This window comes from Galleria mellonella, unplaced genomic scaffold (genome assembly GCF_026898425.1).
Source record: "Galleria mellonella isolate WM207_F2 unplaced genomic scaffold, CSIRO_AGI_GalMel_v1 utg78, whole genome shotgun sequence".
NCBI lineage: Eukaryota > Metazoa > Arthropoda > Insecta > Lepidoptera > Pyralidae > Galleria > Galleria mellonella.
This window is the reverse complement of record NW_026442151.1, coordinates 4,183,002-4,210,226: the sequence shown is the minus strand read 5'-3', so window position 1 is coordinate 4,210,226 and position 27,225 is coordinate 4,183,002. Positions and strand designations below refer to the sequence as shown.

The 27,225-nt window shown below is 30.9% G+C and overlaps 1 protein-coding gene across 2 annotated transcripts in view; it reads left to right on the top strand.

The window, feature by feature from the left end:
- Positions 1-27,225, top strand: part of LOC113517505 (leucine-rich repeat-containing protein let-4) — a 124,677-nt gene that overhangs the window by 73,108 nt on the left and 24,344 nt on the right. The window contains exon 1 of one of the 2 annotated variants that reach the window (XM_026902190.3): positions 21,584-21,904. The exons of the other annotated variant lie outside the window; for it this stretch is intronic. The gene's annotated coding sequence lies outside the window, so the exon portion shown is untranslated. Of the gene's footprint in view, positions 1-21,583; positions 21,905-27,225 lie in introns of those variants that run through there. 2 annotated transcript variants of the gene reach the window in all.

Here is a 27,225-nt window from a genome sequence, read left to right as displayed (position 1 = left end):
ACATAAAATTTAATCACTGACCTGTCTTTGTTAGTTACAGTTCGATGCTAGGTTTTATTGAAAGTCAGAAATTTACGATGAGAATTGTAAACCGCTCTATAAAACCCGAGGATTGGTGGGAGGGATTGTTAGTAATGTGGACTACCAGTCTTATTGCTAGCAATATACCCTGTCAGGTCAACCTCCACGTGGTCCCCCTGGAAACCATCGTGCTGAATTCCAGGTGTATTTATTACGATGGGCTAACTGATTTGCTCTTTCGTTTTCACTTATCATCCCTCGCCATTCCATTATCATCTTTAAAAAAACAACCCTAGGATTTCTAGGCTGGACGACGTAGAAGTAGATCTAACGAGGTAAATTGTTATTATTGAGCAGGTAGTTCTTATCTTACTAAAATAATAAAAATGTATCCAGACCAGATCCAGAACGATCCTGAGCCACCTGCATCCATTGACTGCCTGCAATGCATTTGAGGTCATCACTCCATCTAGTGAGGGGTGGTTTTACATTGCGTTTGCCCGTTAGGGGTCGCCATTCAATAACTTTTTTCCCCATCGGTTGTCGGTTCTTAGAGCTATGCGACCAACTTCTTGCCACTTTAGCTTGCTTATCTTTCGGGTTACGAGTACGTTAGTGACTTTGGTTCTTTTGCGGATATCCTCATTTCAGATTCTGTCACGCAAAGAAACTTTAAACTCTCCATAGCTCGTAGAATAATTTGCATATCAGAGATATTAAGAAAATATGAGGGATCTTAAAGAGAGCAATATATGTTATAACGATAATTTTTAGAAATTTTGCATCTCTGTATATTTTTTTTAGTGGGTGATAATGTAATAGTAACCCTACCCGCGCTGTCGGTATACACCGGCGGGGCACCAGTGAAGGATGATAGGTGAAGATGAAGCAGGTCAGTTAGCCCATCGTGACAAATTCAACAAGAATTGTTCACGATGGTTTCCAGGGGGAACCATGTGGAGGTCGATCTAATAGGGTATATTGCTAGCAATGGAGCTATCAAACTCCATTGCTAACAATCCCTTTCCCCCCTCTCTGTATATGACTGCACCAATTTCGATATGGTTTTCACATTTGTATTTCTGAAGGTCTAACTCAAAACTGGTGTATGTTTTATCTTAATACACTATCTACTTACTTGTTTACTTGTTTTCCTACTTTTGAAAACCACTCATACGAAGTAGCGGGCAATAAGCTAGTTTTTAATAATCCCATTGATGTATCGGACAAGTATCAAATATTTGTATTATTTTAATTATTAAATAATATTGATAATTTGTAAAATATTAATAAATAAATGTTAGTTATTGAATGTTAGATTTGTATGTATGTTGTAAGTAATAAAGTACTCTATAGAATTGAATTAGAGTACATATTCCTTGTTAAACAAACAATAATATATTATTTATTATAACGCAGACAATACACGACTGTTATTGTAATACAGATAATACACTGCTATCCTTTATGACTTGATCCTTGAGGGCCGAGTTATTATGCCTTTGATGTCAATGAACGCTTTAACTTTTTATCTTTCAGAACAAAAATAAAGATTTCAGAGAAATACGGAAATTGTTCAAGTGACGAGGCAACTTCATCTCCCAGAAGACTAGCTAAATAAAGCTCCTTTTGTTTATTATTAATATTGTAATTATATAAAACTTACTTTTTCTTACGATTTCGTCCACACCACCGGAATATGTTTATAGATCAGGATAAGTAAGTATCTATATCTAATAGTCTATGTCTTTCTCTATCCCAAGCAGTGTGTGTATGTCAAATTTTGTAATGATTGATTGAGCGTCAAGAGATAACAAAAACCAAATTTTTATTTTTATTATTATTATTTCAGCCGTTACTTTCCACTGCTGGATATAAGCTTTTCCCATAAGGGTAGTTTTGCCAGTAGTCGCCACGCTTGGCAGGCGGGTTGGCAACCGCAGTTAGGCTTTTAGAGATGTTTTAAGAGAAACGCTGCTGCCCATCCCTCGCTTTCTCTTAGTCGCTTCTTCCGATGTCCGCGGGAAAGGAAGGCGTGGCCCATTCAGGTTCAAAAATGAAACCAGCAACTAAATTAGCTAATATATCTGCCCCAGTAAACCTGATATTAAAAGATCGCGAAGCCTTGTGTAAATCGCTATATCACCTAGATTGTCATCAGATAATGTAATTTTATTTAGACTCATAGTAATTTATTTCAAGAGGCCAGGCAAGAGAGAAAGAAAATCTATATCACTAGTTATTTCTTTTGATATCTTCATGACTGTGATGATAGACATCTCTAAGTTATAAGACAGTTTATCTCCTGCGTACCAAATACTACGTGTATGGCAATATTTGACAATGTTCGGTTGAGCTGTTAAGCAACCAAGAACCACCAAAGTCACTGTTACATTTATAATACTGTATACACGACTACGTTTTCGTGACCGGGATAAAAAATAGCCTATACATATTCTTTTCCTTTCTAGATATGTTTCATAACAATTGGCCTGAATTGTTAAGATGGCGAGAGGTAATAAATAAATTTAGAACATTAGTAAGGACACTTCATATAGTCAGGGTAGTATTTTTACATAATATGTGCATATGATCATTGTGTACATTACTAATTTAAAAGACTTCATCTGTAGTTCCGACCTAATGCCATTTCCAACCTAGTGGGATAAAATAGAATAATTTTATTCTATCCAACGCACAATTTACAAGAATACACTCTCACGGTCTGTCACGCGACATTGAAACTTTAATGAGCTCTGCGTATCTTTTGATGCTATTTTATAACAGCTGTAACTACTGATATATAGGCCATAATCATAGATGTACAAAAATTCAAAGATGCATAATCACATACAAACATTTAAAGTTATTCTAAATAAAAATATAGATAAAAAGAAAGAAAGAAACTTTATTTATTACAAACATACAACAACACGTAGGGGGGGGAGGGATGTTACAGAACAATTAAAAGTAATAATAAAATAATTAAAAAAAAAACTACCTACTACAGCAGTCTATTAAGAATGTGTGTGTGTGTGTGTGTTGCAATATTTGTCAAAAGAAAGCTCGTGCTCAGCATGGTGTGGTACTGTCAGGGATGCTACAGCGCTAATTAATATGAACCATGGATGAGTGGAATTTATTAGACATGAGTACCGCTCCGATATCTATATATTGGGTTCTTCTAGACATTAATAGTCGAAAAAAGGTTCATCAAACATTTCGACATCGCCTGTACTAGTCGGATATTTAAATTCCATTTCAATTGGTTTCTTTATTTCGATACATTATATTGGATAACCGATATTAAATATGTCCGTTATTGGGTTAACATATAAATATTGGAAGTACAATATATAAATACTGCTATATATTAGACACCTCTAGAATTTATTATAAATTTGAAATATGTTTAAATATTATATTTTTACAACAAAATTGTAAGAAAATTTTATACAATTAAAGACTTCCGGATATAGTCCAAACAATTGTTGAAAACGACAAAAACTCAGTGAATTCATTGATTTCCCGTTACATATGTATATAGATGTATATAGACAATTGAAAATAAACTATAATTTCGTTGAATATTTAGTTTCTGACAGTATATCTTGACTTTTTGTATATCAATGACGAGATTTGAAGATGTTCTCTTTGCAATCGAGTCCAATTCTCACTTTACAAGTTTTATATAGTTTATTTAGTTCGCATTTCTTAGTAACCTATTTTTAAATATTGCAACATGCAGAGATAGAACTTGCAACTATCCAAAAATGACGCAGTGTTTTAATTGTTAGTCGTATATTGTATCATCATCATTATCATATTAGGCGTTAACTGTCCAATGTTGAACACAGGCCTCTCCCATAAGGAGAAATTTTGCCAGTAGTTGTCATGCTTGGCAGGCGGGTTGGCAATCGCAGTTAGGATTTGGTGATATTTTAAAAAGAACGTTGTCTATCCTTCGCCCATTAAGTTCTTTTAGTCGCCTCTTACGATGCCTACGAGAAAGGAAGCGATGGGTCATTCTATGCCGGGACCACACGGTTATATTGTATATGCGTAAGAAACAGAACAATTTGTAGGCATTTAAATCTATTAATATGAAACGAACACGGGAGTAAACTCTGTCGATTTCAAAAAGGATTATCAAAATCGGGTCATAATATGCAAAGATAAAACGTAACATAGCCCACGAATTCCTCCCCTCCATTTGCAAGCCGCTTAGAAATTAACTGGAATAATAGATGTCTTTTCGAGTGTCAGATTAGTTACTGTCGTTGAGATAAAAAACATTTTGTACTCGGAGTTAAATTATTGTCCACTTTAAACAATCTGATAAACAGTCTACTGCTTGAACAGGTTAAGGAAAGCTGATAAAATCAACGGTGTCGCTTTCGTAATATGTATACAGTTAAGGGTGGATTTACAATGCTTAGGTTTACATTATACATTTTACAGAGTTCCTCAGAGTTACTTCTATGTATTTTTTTGTTTACTTTAAAAGAACTTGTGTAATTATTTTTAATGTTCAATTTATGATATGTCCAAGTGTATATATAATATTTTTACAAGCGAATAGATAAGAATTTATAAAAAGTGCTCTCTATTTCATACTGAAGCTAAATAAAAAGCAAATTATTTATTAATCTTTTATTAAAGAAAAAAAAGACGTTACAAATAAGCTCTTAGAGTTTCTTGTATATAGGTATTAGCCTTACGGGTATTAGATTGATAGCGCTTTCTTCATATTACTTTTGTAACAACCTTATAATAGAAAGACAAAAGATTTATCTTTTTTTTTTATTTAATCTTTCTATTTTACTTTATTAATATTATCATTTCTATCTCTGGTCTTTATCCCTGAGAATTGACATAAAATATTAATGTGTTAATCGAGAATATTGTATACGATATTTTATTCAAATGTGTGTAGTAACGCTTAAATTTGTAATAAAATTCAAATTTCTAAACATCAAAATACCTTTACAAATTTTCACCTTTACAATATTAAGTAGTTAGTTGGATTCATAGTCACAAGTTTGTATCCTCATGGACATGTTACTCCCATATACCCACATCTATTTATACTCGAGAAACTTTACTGCTTCTGACGTTGATAACATAAATTAGGCATATTGCCCCTGGGGAGTTTACTATGTATGTACACAATGATGATAAGAGAATGTAGAGAGATATTAGGGAAAAATTGATTTATAACTTATATTAACATAGAATTTAAATGAAATTGGAAATAACATAATAAATATATTTTTTTAATAACTATTAAGTAAATGAATAATTGTTTATTTAGAATTAGGTCAAAGGTTGCTCAAACATTATCTCAAAGAACTTTTTCCTAATAGTCGTCCAAGGGATACGTTTAGATGGAACAACAACATTCTATTTAAAATTATAATGTAATTGTTCGAGACACGCCAAGGGTCTTTGACTACTGGTTGTTTCTTAAACTGTGTCCTAATATAAGATTATGGTTTATTTGTGTATCAAATTTTATTGAAACTCTAAGCATATATGACTAACAATTACCAAACATATATACAAACTTTCACATATGTAATTACTACTAGCTTTTACCCGCTGTTTTGTCTGTGTGACTTGGCTATGTTTACTGGATAAAAAGTAAGCCTGTTTTCTGCTACATCTCTTATAGTACGTGTATATAAAATTTCATATTAATTATTTTTTTTTGTATACCACTGAGGTGGCAAACAAGCATACGGCCCATCTGATGATAAGCGGTTACCGTAGCCTATGAACACCTTGAATACCAGAGGTATTACGCGCGCGATGCCGATCCTGAAGAAATCTCTTTACCCCCCTTTTGAAGAACCCCATGCTGTAGTTTCTTGGGAAAACCTCGGCAGGGAGCTCATTCCATAAGCTGTTAAGGCACAAAGAAGTAACAAACAAACTCACTTTCACATTTATAATATTAGTAAGGGATGAGTATCTACGATATATCTTACTATTTGAAAGTCATACTAAAATGATATTTCTGAAGAGTACGTTTTGAAAAGAACATTTCGTTGATTTTCCTCCTTCAGAATTTTCTTTTTGATCCCGGACTTTTCTATTTCATTCCATACGATCAAAGTCAATAGAGATATCAACAACAACGCTTCTATTTTAAATGGTAGTACTTTGATCAATGTTATAATATTTTATTGAAAGAATATTTTAGTTTAGTTAGATTTAGTTAAACAAAAATTTAATTTGAGTCTTGATAAAAATAGTAGAAAAAGAATATGCCTGTAGATACGAGTATTATTTATTTATTATAGAGATAGGATTAAAAAAAAAAATAAAATGTGTTCAGAATTACAGAAGATGAAGAATGATGAAGATTAATATATATATATATATATATATATATATATATATATATATATATATATATTTATTAAAAAAAATATAAATTTGTCTGTAACAAATCAATACCAAACCACACAATAACAAAATACATTTTTAAATAGTAAACACACGTAAAACTTTAATAATAACCGATTAAAACAAAAAAAAAAAGAAATTATAATCGTAGGTCTATTTAAAATTATAATCGTAGGTCCTATTTAAAATTGCAATTGATTTTTTTTTCCTGAAATATATATATGTATCTATTATAAATATAGTACCGTTGATTATCCCATAACACAAGTCTCGAACTTACTTTGGGGCTAGCTCAATCTGTGTGATTTGTCCGTGTATATATATATTTATATATATTATTATTTATTTTCTATTTCTTTTTCCATTAATGTATATGTATCTTAAATTGAAAATATGTAAAATTTTATGTTTTCAAGTGACTACCAAAAGAATGAGAAGACATAATATATATTATTTTATTTGAAATCAATTATGTTTAAGCAATAAAATAGAGCTCAAATAACATTTCACGATAAAATAAATTCCTTGCCTTTCTATTAATATTACAAAAGAATCCCGAGAAAGCGGCGTGGGTAATATTATTCTAAAGAAATTGTCATCGCGAGATGTTGATTTTACGAGTACCTTACAAAGTGAGTTTTTGAAAAATTTATTTGTTGCGCAGGGAACTTTCTAGACACAGTGTTTATTGTTAATACTTGACGAATCTTCAAATAATCACTTAAGTCGCAGTTTAGTCTCACTTTGACATTTAACAACTACTTTGAATACATTCTATTTAAAATTGTATCAAGAATTTCTCTATATTAAAAATACTCTTTACTTTCAATAAAGTTTTGCCATCAGTTTAATTTTAATAGTCTTCTACAGAGATTTCGCAAGCTGATTGATGTATTATCTTCAACTTATTATGCCTTCAAGGGACAGAAAATGCATTTCCAGAAGTATTAATGACATTAATGACATTCTCATTATATATATATATATATATATATATATATATATATATATATATATATATATATATATATATATATATATATATATATATATATTTCATTGTAAACATTTGAATTTAGAACACAAAATCGTGCGTAAAAAACAAACAGCTAAAACTGACATGATTTTGCAAAAAGCATTTTCTCGTCGTAAATAAAAAATAGTCGTAAAAAAAAATTTAGACGTATTGAGAATTTTCTTCTTTCATATACCACTTATTACTAGAGAGACTTATTAATTAATAATTAGATATACGACCAAAACGTTTGGGTGCTAATAACTTTATTAACAATTTAGATCACAGAGATTGTCCACAGCTGTATTCGGGTAAGATTGTCACTAGAAAATCATGTCTTTTGAATTATATAAGACGGTATAATACAAGAGCCTGCAACCCTGAATATACTTAACCTATTGAAATGGAAATTATGACGGAAAGATGAAATTGCAACCTTAAATTTAGTCCATTAGAATGGAAATGATGTCGTCTGTATCAGAATCAAACGCTCTACAAGGTGGCCAATTGTAAGTTGTAGAAACAGAAGATGTACCTATTGAAACGTAATACAAATATTAATGATGGATGGATGTATAGCAAGATTGTAATAAATCTTAATAATATAAAAATATTGTGATTGGATTAAACATTTTTCAAGTACAGACATCAATCTATACATGCAAGTTGTAAAAAAAAAAAATGGTGTAAGGAGAGCAAGAGCAATAAAAACTTAAACAATAATTTCGTCTGTTTGTATGTTTGTACCAGCACACGCAAAAAGTACTGCATCAAATTTAATGCGGTTTTCATTGTAGTTTTTTTAAAGTGTGACTTAAAAACTGGTATATGTTTTATTTTAATGCAGTATTTAGAAGTGGCTCATTCCATTGGTTTTCATTCTTTTGAATATAACGGGAAAAAACTACTAACTACTACTAACTAGTAAGAAATAAATTAATACTACTGGATTTATATATAATGGCGATAAAAAAATGTTTTTTTGCTATAATTTTTTTTATACAACTTAGAATGGCAAACAAGCTGACGGCCCACCTGATGGAAAGTGATAATCGTCGCCTATAGACATGAGCAGTACCATGGACATAACAGAGTATACTGTTTCGCCCATGATACTGCCCATGCGTTGCCACTCCTGAGGACTCAGATGTTATTCCTCTGTACCCAGTAAATTCACGCCATATCCCATCCTTCAAACCGAAACACAGCCATGCAAACACAACTGCTTCACGGTAGAAACACGAATGGGACAGAGGTACCCAAGCAATCGACTTTTATACTAAGTCTCTCTTTAGTCGCAAAATACACAAAGATAGATAAGACTAAAACAAGTTAAAGTCAGAACTTTTTAAATTATATAGCTTGCTGCTTTGCCCTTATAAACTATGAAAAAATACCCTCTTTGCTTATCTAGAACATGATATATATTTGTGTCAAATGTTATTGTGTATTTTTTTTGTATATTAAATCTGTTCAGCCTTTTAAGCGTAATTGAGTTTCATCCAAACGTATTTATAAACTTTTACGTTTATAATATTAATAAAACTTCAGGAAGATAAAGCGACTATAAAAGCTACAAAGTAATAATTCTAAAGAAGGACACGACAGCTTCTAGTCCGAGGACGAAGTTAAAGCGATGTTTTGGTTTATGTTTTATTCATCGGTCAGTTTACGGACGTGTTCGTACTGCCCAAGGGAGATAGAGCCTATTGTGAAGGGACTTGAAAAATATTCATTCAGTGAACTTTGTAACTTTAAAGTAAATAGTAAATAATTGACAGTATATAATAAGACATTAAAAATGAAAATATTTATATGAAATTAAACAGATATGTACTAATATTTGATGTGGCGTAATAAGTACATCTAAGCCTTTGTATTTTACAATATTTTATGATACATTTGTATAAATCTCATAAAGATGTTTTTAAACTGACTTAAAAAGGAATAGATTCTTAATAAAATAGAACAGGCCACCCCTTACTTTTCCGTGGGTGTCGTAAGAATCGACTAAGGGAGCTTATAGTGGACGGATGGGCAGCAGCGTTCTTCTTAAAACATCGCCAAAAAGCCAAACTGCGATTGCCAACCCACCTACCAAGCGTGGCAACTACTGCTAAAACCCCCTTTATGGGAGAGACTATACTCAGTAGTGGATAAATAACAGCGGATTCAATAATAACATAATAACAATAGGTAATAAAAGAATATGTTACGCGATATCTTTGCTAATTCTAAATTGACATGAAGATTTATTTTTTCATAAAAAAGGTTTAGTTCTGCGTTGTCATTATATTATCGTGAAAAATTACAATAATATTAATGTGTATACTAATTCGTAGAATTTGCATTAAATATCAATTGATATTGCCTAAACATAATTTGGGTAAAATGTATTTTTCAAAGCAATTACTTCACACACCTTTTAAACATTAAATATTCCATTTACCGCTCTTGACCCCAGAGAGTTTGGTCATTAAACATTTATTCAGCAGGACACATGAGGATGTTGTCCGATGGCTGAAATCAATACACTCGAAGGACATTTAATTTTTATGTAACCATAAGTTATTTAAAATACAAAATTAATATTCTAATGGATCGTCCATTGTGTCGTGTTGTAATGTGTATGCACCATATGTTTCCATTCCCAGAATATCGAAAATAACGAGTGAATAGAGCATTTTCTACTTTACATGCAAAGAAAAGAAAGGTGCAAATGAAGAAAGGAAAACTTAAAATAAAAGTCCCAGGCGGGTATCCGGAAAAGGACTTTAAAGAACTTTAAAATATATCAGATTAACTCTATAATAAAAAATATTAATTTGCCTCTTAAAATTGTACTGAATACTGAATAAATGTGTGAACTATATTTAACAGTCAGGATGACTTAATTTTTTTTTTTATAAATTGAAAATAAACTCATTTTTTACCATTGCGCAATCTCATAATTTGAATACTAGTATAACATTGTAATTATTATATTATTGTGCCTAAGTAGATTTTAAGAAATCAATATTTAACAAGAATTAGGTGTATCCCGCGACTCTACCTGCATGACCAGTACATAAAGTATCCTATACCGTACATAAAGTATATATTATATAACCTATACCTAATATCGTGGTGGTTTTAACGGATAGGAGTCCGGCAGTATCTATACGCCTCCCCCGGGGCGTATGGGTCTGCATAAAGCATTTCCCCACGTTAAAAAAAAAGGTTATAGCTAATTCGTGTACGAAATTTCATTCAAATTCGTTCAGTAATTTATGTGTGAAAGAGTAATCGATCCATCCATCGTTATAAACTTTCGCATTTATTATAAACAGAATTAGATATAATTAAACTTATAAATATGAATATTTGTAAAGATAGTTGGATCTTCATAACAGAATCACGATTTATAAGAATTAATGGAAAGTTAGAGCATTGTGATGATTGTAAACTGTAGTTAATCATACGTATATGTTCATGTATATATACATATGTGTATACTTATATGTAGGTATTAATACATATTATATGGGGAAGAAAGGTTTTTAAATGGCGACCGCGTACGGGCAAACGCAGTGTAAGACGATCCCCAGTTAGATGGAGAGACGACCTGAAATACATTGCAGGGAGTCAGTGGATGCAGGTGGCTCAGGACTTTTTATGGCAGTCTATGGGGAAGGCTTATGTCCAGCAGTGGACGGATAATAGCTGAAATGATGACTATAATAATATAATAAAATAGTATATAATCTACCATCTTATACTAAAATATAAATAATATTATTTTTTTTAAACCGCCATCGACTATCTGTGCACATCCTAAAGGTTGACTGGTAGAAATTGACTATAACAATAACTCCACATTTTGTACTACATTTTATTGGCTAATAAAGTTTAAATAAATAAATGACAATAATAATGATTATACACGTATTTGCACAGGACATTTTTGTAGTGCCTATTTCCTAGCCAAGTCGCGGAATATTTATAGCTACTGTAATAATAATTAACACATTGTTTTATTCATTTGATAATAATTATGTTGACAGTGATTTAGTGGTTTGTGCCAACTGAATTCCCACTGGCTGTATTATGCCTTAGGGACATAGAGGAAATTCATGTAATTTTCTTGTTTGACACATGAATAACCCACTCATTGACCTGACACACTGTTTCCTCCTTCCGATTTTCCCTTTTCAGATCACACGCTCGTTACATTATCAACATTCAGTAGATGTTCACAAAAAGAAGTTTATATATTCATGCTTATACTCAAATTCATATTTATTGTACAAACACATAAGTTTGTGTAATTTATAAAGTAAAAACACTTTTATTTTATATTATAAATTATCTGTAATTTATAAATTAAGTAACATTTATGTAATACCTCATCAACATATAAAATTTTTAAGTTCCCTCATAGCTAATTTAGCTAAAATAGGAATTCGGTTTCCATTTAACTAAATAAAAGTGATTAAACAATTAGGGATCTACTGTAATAATGAATAAAAACGGTACAAAACAAATCTAAATTCATTGTTAAAACTTTCAGTCTAAAGGGAACGAATGTCTTTGTTTGAATTTAAATGAAATAATAAAAATACAGATATTGTTGGGTAGTGAAAATCCGTTAGCATTTTTAAGACTATATATATTAAGAAAATCTACAAGAGAGTATTAAGTTTCAATGTATTTTTATTTAACGTTATAGCTGTGGGTTGAATCCTGGTACATTTATTACAAACATTTATATCGTTGTATGAGAATTTGTACTAATTCATGAGTATTTCTTGTTTATATGAGTGTGGTATTTTCTGTGTATAAATATGTCTATATTTACATAAAGTTGTTTAAATAGATATGTCTGTAAGTTGCCTACTACCCATAGTATAAGCATTTAATAGTATTTATTTATTTACTCAGAAATCTGGAGTTAAATCCAACTAGTGACAGACTATGCGGCTACTTCTTTAACTTAATTTATATTCACTGAGTTAGATCTACGAATCAATGCTAATTCCTTTGCCTTAAAGTCTTGCGTTTTAAAATGTGACTTCACAGATATTTATTCAGAGAATAGGAAAAACTTTATCAAAGTAAATTCATTTTGAACTTTTCTAAACTTATTTTTAATTAGATTACTTTTGTTATTCGGCAAAGGATTATAAAATTAATTAACGGATTCGAAACAAGCAATTTCGCAAAAAAACTTAACGAAAAATGTAAAATGACGAGATGTATAATAGTAATCATAGTTCTATCGCATAAATGAAATTCCTTCATGAAATTCTATATAACAAAAAGTTTTGACAAAGTGAGAGAAGGATTAATAAAGTCATTATTAGTTAGTATTAGTTATGCATTAAGTTCAACTATTATACCTCATTTTTGTTGCCAATAATTTAATATATTGTAATATTTCTTGATAATATAAAATTTTAATTTAATGTTGGCCTTATTCAATCTATATTAGCTGAACTTAAACCAGAAATTTTTTAACATCTCTCTAAATTATTGATAACCATTAATTCTTCTCTTTCCGTGTCTAGGGAAAGTAGATAAAGTTTTGTTTGAAAAATCAGTTCAGGGTACGATAGGACTGATATACCTGAAGAAGGTAAAAGCCCTTAAAATAATAAAAAAAAAAATTCAATATCATTTTTAATAACTGTATTTAAATTGTTGACGCACTTCCCTCCAAGTGGAAAGGAATTGAACATAGCTCTTTTAGAAACTATGCAGTACCTGTATGGCAACAGAATAAAATGTGTAGAAATTGCTGAATCTAGGTAAGAAAGGCAGTTCTCTAATTTGTAGTATGATTAGTAAGTTTTAGTATTTATTGTATCCTCGAATCTATTTCTTAGAAAAGTCGTATTATTTAAAACATCTCAAAATATTTCATCAAGCATTGTCGAAATATGTTGAGAAAGATGTATTTATTTATCTTGTTATTCTATGAAATAAATTTATGTAATATCGAGAATTCTAAATTAAATCAATCGACTTCAAAGAATACATACTTTATTATAAAATTATTAAAGTTTCCAGTTTTCTTACAGTGAAGCTATCAAAATAATACCCTTAAATAACTTCGCAATGAAATTGAATATGAAATGTTATTGTAGTAGAAAACGTTATTATTGGTAACGTAATAAAATAACAGTTAATTGAATAACAATTTAGAATATTTCATATTAGCTATATCAAGCAGCTAGTTAAACTAGCTGAACACGTGATTTTGTTAGTACTATTTGGACGAAATCATCACATAATATCTATGTCAAATATCATTATGGTTGAAATACCAAAGTGTCATAAATATATTTTTACATCTGTAATATTAAGTGTATTAGTATCTGTATTATACTGAAGATGCATGGATTGGTTGCACCGACAAGAGGAAACTCTTAAATGAAAATGAAATATTAAGTAAGAATAAGGATTTTTTTTTATGGGTGATGATGGAATGGTATCCCCGCCTGCGCTATCGTTGTACACCGGCGGGGCACCTATGAAGGATGATAGGTGAGGATGAAGCAGGTCAGTTTGCCCATCGTGCCAAATTATACAAGAATTGTTCACGATGGTTTCCAGGGGGAACCACGTGGAGGTCGACTTAATAGGGCATATTGCTAGCAATGGGGTTGTCAAACTCCATTGCTAACAATCCCTTTCCCCCCAAGAATAAGGATTTGTTGATAAGATTATTATTATACCTAAATCTAACTGAACATATATTAAAGTCATTAAATAAACTATATGACCTCTATGACGGGATAAAATTTTACTTGAAACAATCTGCGAATTTATGCTGAAGTTGCAAACTTTAAATCTTTTCTCGTAATATACATGTATTAAATCAATTTGTTCAAATCTAAGATATTTGTAAATAGTAAAACAGCCTGCCGCGTTTATTATTTCTTGATTTTAAATAATAATTTCTAAAGGAAAATTATAACTTATAAATAATAAATACTTGATGGAATTAAAGTATAGAAACAGATGAGTCTTTGGGAACTTGTATTCCTTTGAACTTGATATTAATATTTCTTGTCAGTTCTAAGAAAAGTCAATAACTGCTGCCTGGGCCCTGTTATCTCCCGTGAGAATTTCGCAAACTGAGAAACCTTTTGTTAGTGTTCACTTATGACATATAAAGAACCTTTCTGATGTAAAATGTATGCTGTTAAGTCAGCAGCGTTTACTGCCAACAAAATCTGTAGGTATATATAAGTTCCATAATAAATTTATTTTTATAAAGTTGTTTTAATCACAAGTTAAAATTGTTATTTATTTTCATTAATAGCCGAGTGATAAATGTGATTTTATAAAAACTTTCTAATTACCTGTTAAATTAACAAAATCGCTGTTAAATTAAAAAAAAGTGCTAACTACAAAATAATTAAGTTACTACGTCTTCAGACTTATAGTTTTTTTTAATAGATGATAATGGAATTGTAACCTTTAACACCAAAGGGTAACTACTCTTACACAAGTAGTAGTGGTTTATTTATATTAATAATGTACTTTATTTATATATTTATATACATTTATATATTTACGTGAATGTTTAGTTTGCGTAGTTATTTTAGTAGGCGTGTTACAATAATTATGAGTCACAGCGTTTTCGCCACTACTATCCCTTAATCGTTTTCTATTTTTATCTAATGGTTAGCCGGTAGAGAACGCCATAAGATATTAAGCTCGACGTTTCTGCAAATTTTGTGAAAGTAAATAAATAATCGAATATAAAGAAATGTAAGTATTGACGACATTTCTCGTTATAAAATTGGAAGTTTATATAACAAGGAGGTACGTTACAAAGAATTGCGCAGTAAAATAATCTTTCTTTGTAGAGTTATGTCATATAAAACAAAGTAATGTTGTGATTCTGCGTTGAATAAAATTTAAATGTATAAGTTTTAAACTTAGATACTTATTAGCTGAACTATTTTCATGGGCGAAACAGTATACTCTGTTATGTCCATAGTACTGCTCATGTCTATAGACGACGGTTTCCACTTTCCATTGGGTGAGCTGTTAGCTTGTTGCCATTCTAAGTTGCATAAAAAATTATATCTGTTTATATAGCGATTGCTGCCAACTTGCTAACTTCGTAACTTATCGCAATTTTATAAGTGTGCTTCTAAAACTTCGATAAGGTTTATTGTTTACTTCATTTCAATACTTCAATTGATTAATCAACTAAAGTTTTGTATAACTTTTAATTAGAATTGTGTATCGAAAGTCTTATAAACTTTTCTTCCAATTCAAAAGTTAGATGTTAATCATTTAAGGTTTTGTCTGGAAAAAATAGTAATTTGTTTATTTCACATTGGCTATACAGTTTGGGTTTGGATAGATAGAATTCAGCCGTTAACCGTCCACCGCTGAACATAGGTCCCCCATTGGGGGGAGGGGGGTTCGCAAGTAGTTGCCACGCTTGGCAGGCAGATTGGTAACCGCAGTCAGGTTTTAGAGTTGTTTTAAGAGGGACGTTGCTGCCCATCCCCTGTCTTCTCTTAGTCGGTTCTTACGACATCTATGGGAAAGGAAAGGGTGACTTATTTTATACCGGGACTACATTTTTTTATATATATTTATATATTGCAAAATAGATACAAACAAAATCTAAACTATCAAAATTTTGATGCTAAAATCACTATTATAGAAAATATTTAAACGTTCATAATTCTAAAAGTAATCAAACAAAAGAAAAATAAATATTAGAAAAACGAACATAAAGGAACGCATAACTTTTATTTTACATTTTACGTTCATTTTCTTATTGAGGTGAAAGCGTAACCCACCTATGAGTGATGGGTGCGTTTCTATTAATGGATGTAAATGACGCAAAGTGAAGGAACAAAAATAACAATTTATCTTTACACCTTTTGCATTGTATGCGCTATAAATAATAAAGAATACATTATAAGAAAAAACGTTTCCGTGTTCCAAGCAGTTATAGCAATTTTTTTCATGTCTACCTTCTTTCCATAGCATACAATTTATCAAAATACGTACAATATGCTGGTAGTTTAGTCGGATTTGTAGGTAGGTATATGATGCTGAGAATATTTTAATTTTATAATATATATAATATTATTATATTAAAAAGTATATAGTAGTGTAATGATGAATAAGGGTTTTTCAGAGTCGGCAACGCGCACGTGATACCCCTAGTGGTACAGGCGTCCATAGACTACAGTTTTTCCATCAGACGGGCTGTATGTTTGTTTGCCACTTTTGTGGTATAAAAAAAGTGTACCGATCTTATTAGGTAGTTGATAGCCTTTGGTAGTTGTTAAATTAAAGAACGTTTTGAAGTAAATAATTATTATTTTAATTGAAAACAAGCAAAGAGTTCCAGACATGGTTCGTAAGTTGAGTAGCGTTATTATATTATATATAAATTAATAAGTTAAGCTTCTAATTCCATCGCAACCATCTGGTTGAGTGGCCATCTTTGACTGTACGTTTTTCAAGATACTTTTTTTCCACGCACAGTCACGCTTTGGAATTAACATCCAGCAGTAGTATTTCTGAACAATATTTAACGTTACTTTGTAACCTACAAGAAAAGAACATATTCTTTTAAAAGGCTGGCAGTACACCTGCAATTCCTCCGGTACTGCGGGTGCTCGCTGGCGGCGGCAGTTACTATCAGGTGGGCCTAATGCTCCTTTGCCTCTTCTGTTAAAATAATAATTGCCAGGTGCAAAAAATAAATTAACGTTACTTTCCAACATGTTATAGTTGTCGAAATTTTATACTGAATTGGAATAAATACGTTCCGCTCTGCAAAGTTAAGTCAAAAAGTTATTTCCATCGTTAACATACAGATATGCTAATGAACGATGCTATGTTTCGTTTTTATTTTAAAATTAATATGTGGAAATAAATCCTCAATCAGTTGCAAAAAGAATTGTAAATATCGGTTCAGAATTTGCGACGTAACTGCATAACATATTTAAATCTTTATTAATATTATAAATTTGAAAGTGGGTTTCTTTGTTATTATTTGGTGGCTTGAGAACTTAAACTGTCCCTATGAAATTTAATATATACGCAGTATAAGGTATGGAAAAGAATATAGGTTACCTTTTGTCCCGGTTAGTAAACATATAACGGTAACGACAATGAAATCGCATGTAAAATTCAGTATATAATAAAAAATGAACAAAATAAAATGAATTGAGAACTACCTTCCTTTAGAAGTCCCTTAAAAATGAAGAGATTATATGGATAACCAAAGTGATCGACGAGGATATAGCTTTAAAACTCTTTAAGCCGAGATGACAGGGATCGGTCACATCTGTCGAGTGGCAGATAGGAGGGAAAATTATTGAAGTGTAGATCGAGTACAGGAAAATACTCCGTGAATTGCTTTTTTCTTGAGAAAGACGAATAGTTTGTAAAGATGGCATAATAATAGTTAAGCTATAGATACCCGTGTCTTTTTCTCGTAAATTACGATTAAAATATTTAAATCAATTCAATACTATTAATTCGTATGTTTTGTTTAATTTAAATCAATTCAACTGTTTAAAAGTCATTCAAGTGTCATTTAAAGTATTTTAAGATAGTCACTTTTACAGTTTCCACAATACATACACTAAATGTTTTTATGTAAATAAATTATATATTATATTGTATTATGTAGAAGAAAAAAGAATATTTGTATATTTAAGCATTGTTCAGACATCTGAAACAGTTCTAGACCCAGCTAATCTGGAACGGTAAGAAATGTAAGCAAAATTTGACCTCCACCTGCCGTGTCTGAAGTCCGTAACACGTAGCTACTGGATCGATACGCCGCGGCTCTAAAATTATCCAATACTTGTAGTGCCGGGTACAGTCAGCATGTTAAGTTGATGGTTGGGAGGATAGATTGGATATAGGTTAGGTTAGGACAGACTAATCAGAATATCATACTAATGCCAATAGTACTAATATTATAAGGGTTCGTATATAAATATGTATGGATGCTTGTCACTCATTCATGTTTAAATAGTTGTCATAAGTTCTATTCCACACTAGATAGAGTCTACTCGTATGGTATTTATTATATTTATATAATTTAGGTTGCTCTAGTTCTTTTGGAAGATAACTCTTATATAATTAAGCTTCCTTGCGGTACTCATATAACTTTGGTCACATAAATTTATTAAAACGAAATTCGTATGTACATCCGTTTGTTTGATTTATAATAATTTTACAAAGACCAAAATTTTTAGAACATAATAATATGGTAAGCACAAAGGCGAGCTTATTTCTAAAGATCTTTTACGTGCAACCTTGGACTTAAAATTTGGAAGATGGATGTAATTGAAAATTTTATTGATTGATACAAGCTTCCGTGATGGAATTGAAAAGATACTCGACTTTAATACTCTGTTCTCTGTTGAAAGGTATATTTTATATCTTTTTTTTTTTTATTTAGCTATGTTTGATGAGTTACTAACATTTAATTTTTTTCTCTTCCTTTCCTGTTTATAAATATCATGTATTTTATTTACAATTAAGATTTACAATAAAATTGAAAATGTGTTCTGACTGTACTTCTGTACTTATCAAGCGACAAGATTACGTAAGCACATCCTTCATGATATATTTTATAAGACTTTATTTATTCAATGTGGTTTTTATATGGAACTTAGAATGGCAAACAAGCTGACGGCCCACCTGTTGGAAAGTGGTAACCGTTGCCTATAGACATGAGCGTATTGCTTATACTGCAACATAATAGAGTATACTGTTTCGCCCATGATACCTCCCATGCGTTGCTATTCCTGAGGACTCAGGTGTCTTTTTTTAATGGGTGATAATGGAATGGTAACCCCGCCTGCGCTATTGGGATACGCTGGTGGAGTACCAGTGAAGGATGATAGGTGAGAATGAAGCGGGTAAGTTGGCCCACAAGAATTGTTCACGATGGTTTCCAGGGGGAACCACGTGGAGGTCGACCTAATATATTGGGCATATTGGTAGCAATGGGGCTGTCAAACTCCATTGCTAACAATCCCTTTCCCCCGGACTCAGGTGTCATTTCTCTGTACCCTGTAAATTCACGTTTCTAGATAAATTATCAAAATTATGTAAAAGAAAAATTGATTCCAAAAAAATTACATGTAATATTTTAGTCCTGTTTTGTAAGTGGTATGCTTTTTAAAATTAGAATAGGAATGAGTTAAAGTACCATTATAGGACATTGTGTGAATTGGTGCTTCGAATGGACTCGAAATATTTTTTTAGAGTATGTATTTACTTTTTACCACATCTGCCAGAAATGGTACGAAAGTTAAAATTATACATTGCGATCGTACAGTTTTCAATAGTTGTAGATAACTTCCTTTCGGTCATATATTTAGTTTATTCCTGTTTAGTACTGTTTTAATATATTATATATATAATATTAGGAGATTAGAATCATGATAAATTAACACTTTCGATAGGTACTGTCTAACATTATTAACGTACAAGCCTATCTATTTTGAAACATTTTTAATGGTAATTAAAGTTCAATTTTGTTAAGTTTTACACTTGTTTATAATTGACATTCTTTTCTATTTTTATGTTTTTAGTATTACGATTAATAAAGTATGTTTAAAGAAATTGTTATTCCTTTCATAATTAGGTAAATTAAAAATATGAACAAGAAAATATTAGAATTTTTATAAATATTCCAGGGAGAAATATTCTTAGGAAGAACAGTAATGAGCTGCTTTGTGTCCTATTAAGGATGTTTTAATAACTCACTTTCAGATATAGTAATAACAAAAAAGAAACTAAATCTCATAAAATTTTATCTTCTATATTTTTTTCTTTTTATATAACTTAGAATGGCAAACAAGCTGATGGTCCACCTGATGGAAAGTGGTAACCGTCGCCTATAGACATGAGCAGTACCATGAACATAGCAGAGTATAGTGTTTTACCCATGATACCCCCCATGCGTTGCCATTCCTGAGGACTCAGGTGTTATTTCTCAGTAAATTCACGCCATATCCCACCTTTCAAACCGAAACACAGCCATGCAAACGCAGCTGCTTCACGGTTGAAACACGAATGGGATAGAGGTAGCCAAGCAATCAACTTTTGTACAAAGTCTCCCTCTGGTGATTATGTTTAATAAATTTAATGTAAAAATAAATAAGAATTTTGTTCTATAAAAAGAAATTTGCTTCAATTATTGTAAAATTAGTACGGGAATAGGAGTAACATAGAAGTTAATCCTACCTTTGAAGTTAGAGTCCTCAAAATCAGTTCAAAATTACGAAGAAGAACAATTCGTCTTATAATATTTTGATAAGTCATTATATTTCCATTATTAGATATTGGTTTCTTCTCTTGTATTAAAAGCTAATATCTTAGATATTAGAATATTACATATAGTGTGATGTTAATTTATTATTACCACACTTGTTAAGCGGTTTAGTGTAAAGTTTTATGTGTGATTTATTTAGCCTCTTTTTTTGGAAAAAGTTTGGATTTTTTTTTTCTTAAGTTCATTAAAACGAATTAATATGTACAAGTATAATCGATCGGTTAAAAAATGTTTGTACGAGTATCCATTTTCGCCAATTTTGGTATGGGGTGCTAAAAGGATTGCATTTTTGATAAAATTATAAATTTAAATTACAAAAGCGGTTACAGATTTAAGCTGCTTAAAGGTAAATTAATACCGTGGTTCCATACACGGAAGTCAATCCTATTGATTGCAGAAAGCTTATCAAAATGGATTCAGATTTGGCGAAGGTCGCTATCGAGTGCAATAGGTACACAAAAAAAAATTTTGATAAGTTGAGAACCTCCTTCTTTCACACTTATCGATGTGGCGTTAGGATTTATACCTATTCATAACTTTGCTTAACTTTTCTTAAGGTAGACCTATTGAAAATATTGAAATAAGTATGCAAATAATTTCTGTTTTTTTTATACTTAATAGCTCATGTGACAGCGGTTTGTTCTGGAAAATTACTTAAAATATGTCTTGAAGAAAGAAGAATTGGGATTGCAATACTTTTTCCATTACACACGGTGTAAGTAGATTAAGTACTTAGGGTTCACCGACGTCTCGATCGGTCACTATCCAAGGCGACTGGACATCCATTACAAACGTATATAACTCAGCAAACGGGCGCACAATCACTGGCGGACATGAACGGAGATGGCCGATCAAATGATTACGGATCACAAAGGGGCCTCGACAGTCGCACTATATGCGCAGAAGCAGATATTGATCGTGAAATTATAAAAACAATACGCCTAAGTTCCGCTTTGGTGTTTTCACCAATAATGGATATTTTCGAGTGGGTCGAATGTGATATTTGTGGAAAGTGTATAAATGTTTTAATGTAGTGTAATGATATAGGAAGAGCATAGTTATTATACTATACGGTTATATAGGGAATAATAATAAGGAGTATTGTGCTAGAAATACGCAACGACGTAAGGGTATGTATGCATGTATAATACGTGTATTATGTTTATTTGGACGAAGTTATTTCAAACCACATATCTCATAATGGAAACCCCGTGGCTTGGCATGCGCGGAAATTATATTCGGTACCCGCGGGATTTCCAAGAACCCTTCATTGGTGGATGCCTACGTCATTGGTGGAATGTGTATGCGAAATTTCAAGTTTCTATATTCGGTTTGGGTTGTATATCAGTATGTCAGTCAAATTAACCAAATATGTACAAAGTTCAAACCTATATTTATTACAGATAAATACTGTTATCATAAAAAATAACAATGAGCGTCATTATGTACAGTTACGTCAAATGCATAATTTATGAAGTAGAAATCTGAGGACAAAACTCGATAGTAATAGTCACCATAAATTTTTAAAAGTTTGTTAAATTAGAATGGATTTCGAGGTATTATTCATTTCAAAAACAAATGATTAAAATTGATTATAACTTTTTATTATAAATTTTTGTTAAAATAGTGGACTTTTATTTGTAAATTAAATTGCACAATACAAATTTTAAGCTAAATTCGCATCATGCACTCAACTATCATAGCCTTAATTGTATATTAAAGACTATTAATGTCAAAATATGTAATAGTGGGCGCAGGAATTATCCTTAGTCTATGGCAATGGACCGTGATTTTTTTTTTCGTTATGATATCATTCGCAGTATCTACTTAAGTATCATTAATTTTAGATTATTATTTTTGTAAAAGAAAATCGATCGCAGTAGAAAAAAAATCTCATATTACAATCTCAGTTGTGATAAATAAATGTATTTAAAAAATTGCGAAACTACTCAGTTTGGCTATATAGACATATGTCCTTTGTCTTTTTCTATGTTCCTATTAATTTTAATTTTGCAATTCATAAAATAATCTTAAATAATTTATAATCGTTAATTTTATTTGTAGCCAAAAGAAGACTAAGCTTCATATATTTGTATCTACGCCTTTCTCATTACTAATTACACTATTACCACTACCTACTTTGGCGCCAAAACATTTTAATTTATACTACAAGACATGCCTTCGTCATTTCAAACAAAAAATCTTTTATATAAAATCTATTTCTTGTATCAGCCGTTAACTGTCTACTGCTGAACATAGCCTCCCAAATAAGGGGAGTTTCGCCAGTAGTTGCCACGTTTGGCAAGCGGGTTGGCAACCGTTGTTTGGCTTTTGGTGATGTTTTAAGAGGGACGCTGCTGCCCATCCACCACCATAAGCTCCCTTAGTCGCCTCTTACAACACCCATGGAAAGGGAAGTGGTAGCCTAAATATAAAATATATGCAATCAGTTACTTGAATTTGAAAATTATACAGTACAAATTAGCTTGGCTTTTTTTTGATAACTATCGATACCGATATTTTAGACAGAGGTATGTTATAAATAATAGTATAGTCATACTCGTGAACGGGTGCTGCCTGTAGTGACTGGTCTGCTCTGGTCATTGCAACTGATTTATTTTAGTGATTTGTTTTAATTATTTACCATATAGTATTTTAAATTTTATGATCTGATGCTGTTTAGTAGTTTGTTTCACATTTACACAAATTCATTATTTATATATTTATTAATAGTTAATTTTTTTTTTCAAAAACAGCTGAGATTCTTGTCCGATCTTCTTAGCTGAAATTGTATTCCGAATGAGTTGTAGGGAAAAATGACTACTCAAAAATGCTTATATCTAAGTTTACCTATTTGAATAAAAATATTTCTTTCTTTCTTTCTATAGTAGTTATTTTATTATGTGAACACTTTTGGGTGGTTGCATAGAATAATTCTATAGTTTCATCATACTAGAGTAGTGCTAACCCTTATTCTAGTTGGTTACTTGCTCTGTGGGAAAAAATGCAAGGTTAATTTGTTAATTATTTAATAAACAAGGTGAGATTGTTTTAGTTTTGATATCAGTGTGGCTAAAATTAGTAAGTTTTAAGCTTAGGTATCAAAACTTATTGACTATTTGCTTATTTCGGTAAGTTATTTATTAGGTACCTATCTAACTAATTATATTAGTTTGTTAAATAATTACATTTATAAATAAATTGATAGGTATTTGCTATATCAATAATTAAGGCTATATATATATTCAAATAATATTATATTACTTATTAAATTAGCATTAATAAGTAATATAATATTATTAGAATATCGATAGAAAGGAGGCGAGATAAAAACCGATATCAATTTTATCACAAATAATAAGAACTTAATTACCTTAAATTAAATTTTAATGGTGTTTTAATATAGTAACATAAAACAGAATGAATTTAAATATTAATGAATATTTAGTTGAAATCACATCTTTTTCTTTAAAGTTGACTAAGAAATATTATAGTTTCCTGCATTTAAGTATTAAGCATATAACTTATCCGTGTACCAAATTTTACTAAAATTTTTTTAGCAGATTAAGCATGATTGCGTAATAAAGATATAAACATCCATACATCGTTACAAATTTTTAAATTTATATTATTGGTAGGATTGTAATATTTTATATAATCATATCTGCCGTTACCTGTCCACTGCTGATCGTAGATCTCCCCGATAAGATCCCTTAGTTGTCTCTTACGACACCCACGGGAAAGCAAAGGGTGACCCAATCTATGCCGGAGCCACGTGACAATTTTTACTTATATTTACCTGTATATATATATATATATATATATATATATATATATATATATATATATATATATATATATATATATATATAAATGTAGTGATATTCGATAGTGTGATTTGACTAAAGCTAAAAAAGTAATACAGAGACTTTTCCTTGTCTATAATCTTAGTAAAAATGATAAAAACGGGTTCCCGGGATATGTCTAATATCTCAGCTATCCTTTTGGCAGAAATTCGATCTTCAAGAATAATATAATGCTGAAATAGGTGTTATCTTGCGGAAGTTCATATTACTGGTTATTTGATTAGAATTACTTTGTTTAATTCCGTTACCTTAAGGAGGTGATTTGATGGTACGTGTGTGATTGCAAATATTCAAAGATAGACTACCATTATTATTACCAGAAGTTCTACAATCTCTTGTTACTGTGTCTGTTGAACTTGTTGCTTGTTCACTGCAGGGTTCATTTTCCACGTTGAAATGTCCTGTCTTGTAACGAGACATCTAAATTTTGACAGTGCTGTAGGAAGGACTTCTCTTAGTATCTGTGATGTCTTAATTTCTCTGTGTCCTTTGCAGATTCCTTGTAAACCTTCATGACACACCTTAACATATTTGTGACGTGGAACTTATTCGAGACTCTGTCATGTTGTCATTTACATGAAATTTCAAATAGTAGAGTAAAAAGCAAATGAAATTTATGCAGTAATATTACAAAATGTTAAGCAATATAGTATCAAATTATTTTTAAATTTCAAGTAGTCAAAGCCAGGAACTATTCGGCACCCCTTCGTAAATCTTGATCCATATTACTTTTATTTTAGAAAATTTATTATATTTTACATAATGTGGTAGTAAAATAAATCCTCCATTATTGCAGAGGACAGATGTGGTAAGTGTTAGAGATATATTATTACCTTACGGGTTAATTTAGGGATCCGTGCTCAGGCAATAATTCTGACACTGCAAAAACCGTGTTTATCCAAGTAAATACACCCACTCGTGTACTCGTACACGTTAGCACTCATCGTTTGCTGTTATATACCGTGACTTTGATCAGTGAATTTAAAGTATATAATTAGATTTTGTCTCGCAAAAAATCTATTACTGCAATCGTGACAAAATTAATATAGGGCCTATGTAGGTGTAAAACTCTATCGGTTCCAAAAAAATATCAAAATCAGTTCAGAATTGGCAAGCATTTTGTTCAATATATACACCAAAAGTACAGTGGAATTAAGAACTTCGTCCTTGTAACTTTGATCTTTGGCATTCACTACACATTATTAATATGGTTCGGTGGATCTTACCAGGAATTACTTAATGTTAAATAAAATATTACCTCACTTTCTTCTTTTTGAAGTCGCTTAAAAAGTTAATTGTGACTGAGAAAATCTAAATAAATTCAAATTTGATAATTGACAATTTATAAGTTTTTGGAATATATTTTCATTCATATGAAATTTTTAACGCAAAGTTTTTTACAGAACTTGAAACGTTATATTATGATTTAGTGAGTACTTTTAGGACTTAGGTTATAAACGTTATGAGTTCGAATTTGGTTCATATCAAAAACTATATGTTAATTTCCAAGTAATTCTCCAGTGATGGAAAACACCGATAACAAACCAAATTAATCCGTGTGTAGACCCGCGCCCTGCCATATTTGATTCTATTATGCTTGGCTAAAATTAGATATGTCGAATGTTAATGTATGTACTCGTATATAAGTCGTGAACTCGGCTTGAAGGACTAATTTAGTAGTATAAATAATTATTGAAAAGGTAAACGAAGGTTTCTACATTTATATTTATAACTAGCTGACATGGGAATCGTTGTTTTACCCACTGCTACTACTACCTAAGTATTTTTTTTCTTATTGGGATAAAAAATATACTATTTCTAGTGAATTCTTCATCTTTGTCGGGTGCCCATGATTTACTACACTCTACTCAAATTGTAGTGCATTTATAAAATTTCATTAAAATTGGTTGAGTGGTTTCAGGAGATTAGCGTGAACGAACGTATTGGGATATGGGATTTTCATATACTTATTAAGACTAGTCTAGTTGCAACTTGATCCACGCGATCAGAATATATTGATAGAAAAGTAGCCTATGTTCTTTAATATTATAAATAATAAGTGCACACCAAATTCCGAAACGATATTTTGAGTAGGTTTAATGGCTCGATAATAATTGCCAAGAGATAAACGTGCAAACTCACTTTAAAATTTTATGTCATTAGCAAGGATTTCAATTGTAAAAAAAATTCGTGTTACTGATATTAATATTATTGGCACGACGTAGAAATCAATTTTGTATATTATTGTAAAAGTTTTGTACACATAAAAAAAAATAGGAATATTCAAGGTAATGTCTTATTCCAAGTTGGATGTTGTTGAGTTTTTGCCCCAAGACTGTATATTAAATTAAAGAGTTATGGAACTTCGAATAAGAATAACTTTGCCAACCGTTGGACAGTTAAAAATTAAAAGTTTTTTCTTTGTATAAAAAATAATTAAGTGTCCTTAAAAGCTTTTAACATTACGTGTATTTCAAATGACTCTTCAGGTCCGTATAATCGAATTGGAGTATTTAAATTTCCCTTAGGACGGTGAAGTGTTTTCTTAATTTCATTTCAGGAATCAAAGCAACTGTTTCTACAAC